The 1,695-nt window shown below is 47.7% G+C and overlaps 1 pseudogene; it reads left to right on the top strand.

Annotated features, from left to right (window-relative positions):
- Nucleotides 1-1,254: 1,254 nt before the first annotated feature.
- LOC120967499 (U2 spliceosomal RNA) lies at nucleotides 1,255-1,415 on the top strand (annotated as a pseudogene).
- Nucleotides 1,416-1,695: the final 280 nt, after the last annotated feature.

Raw genomic sequence — 1,695 nt, 5'->3', positions numbered from 1 at the left:
AGTCAATAGAAGTCATTTCTTGGCCAAACCTTTTATACGAGTATAATACCCCGTCATATTTGATTCCAAAATAGTCCTGGGATTTTATGACTATTTTTGAATTACTAAATTATTTTTAAATATAGAGAGGACAAGCACCAGAGTGCTCGTAATTCGCTTCCACTAATTAGTTTCTTCTTCCGTGTAGAACATGGCAGGCTCATGTGCGGTAGTTTTTTTTTTCTTTTGAAGTTCATGTGCGGTAGTTTCGGGTTCGCGCAGATACCTATGACATCGCCGGTCACCACAGGTGCAGAGACAACGAGCAAAACGAGTTCTTTTTTAGGGTATCGACTAACGAGCCTTCGTCGGGAGAGGAATGGCCTCGTTGCGGGTGTTGCATCCTTCGTCGGGAGATGAATGGCCGGCAGGCGTTGCATCCTCGAGGAGACGAATGGTGTGGTGCTTGGTTGCATCCTTCCGATGGGAGACGAATGGCGCCGCTAGGGGTTGCATCCTCCGTCCAGTGGGGGGTGTGGATGCAAGGTTGGAAGCACGTCGAGATCGTCGAGGAGGTGCGGTTGGCCGTGGAGGCAGGGATAGTGGTTCGATGTGTAGGTTGATCGGATCCATGGTTCGGGTTATGCAGGTGAGACTGCCGGCGAAAGTCGTACTCCGGTCTCAGGCGTCGCTTCCTCGTTGGAGGCATCGATGTAGCATCTTACCTTGCCTTTCCCAACGTGCTCCGGTGAAAACTCTTGATCTAGTTTAGATCGGACGATGGCGGCGCCATTCAGCGTCGTGTTCTCTCTTGGGGGCATCGTCCTGGAGATGGATCCGGTTAGAGGGACCCGTGGCTCGGGAGGTGATGTGTTGTGTGTGCTGCTGCCGAAAGGCGCTGTTTGTATGGTTTTTGGGTCGGGATTCTCTTATAAACTGGACCAACCTTCTTTCTTCTGATCAATGAATTTGGTAGAACTACCAACATTCAAAAAAAAGACTAACGAGCCTTTTTTCTTAGGGGAACGAGCAAAACGAACTGGAAATAGCCAGCCAGGGCACTGGGCCGTGGAAGCGTGCTGCTTAGTTCTTATTGGGCCTGGTCAAGCCCAAACGAGCCATAGAAAAAGAAAAGGTTTGCTTGCGGCTGCTTTGCCTACGCGCAGAGGGAGCTAGGGAACTCTTGTCTCTTTCGTTTAGTACCACATCGCTTGCGGAGAGCTGAGAGGCGGTCGAGGAAGCTATAAAATGAGACACCGGGCATCATTGTAACTCATACCTTTCTCGGCCTTTTGGCTGATCAAGTGTAGTATCATTGGGGAGACAACGATATTAAATTTATTTTTTGTGGGGAAGGGTCCATCACAGTGGCTTGCCATTGGGGCTCTCAGGTGTCGCCTAGGCGTTGCACTACAGCCCAGGCAGGCGCACCCCAACCAAAACTAAGTTTAAAATTTGAATTTGCAAAACAAGGTTAAAATTTGAATTTGCAAAGCTTTAGAAAGTAAGCTGCTATTTAGTTGAATGCAAGGTACTAATATCAGGTAGTTGATTATGCGCCTCCTCCTTTGCCCTAAATAGCAAGTGAGCTCTGAATCTTTATCAGCAAACAAAAGCGGGCATCTGATGTGTACCTCAATGTTCAGGAACAGAGATTTTGGTTATAGCTTAGGAGAACATGAGGATTAAAAGCCATCAAATAAAAGAGAGATATAC

The sequence above is a fragment of the Aegilops tauschii genome, chromosome 6 (assembly GCF_002575655.3).
Source record: "Aegilops tauschii subsp. strangulata cultivar AL8/78 chromosome 6, Aet v6.0, whole genome shotgun sequence".
Lineage (NCBI taxonomy): Eukaryota > Viridiplantae > Streptophyta > Magnoliopsida > Poales > Poaceae > Aegilops > Aegilops tauschii.
The sequence above is the reverse complement of the archived record's forward strand: the minus strand, read 5'-3'. Positions and strand labels throughout refer to the sequence as shown.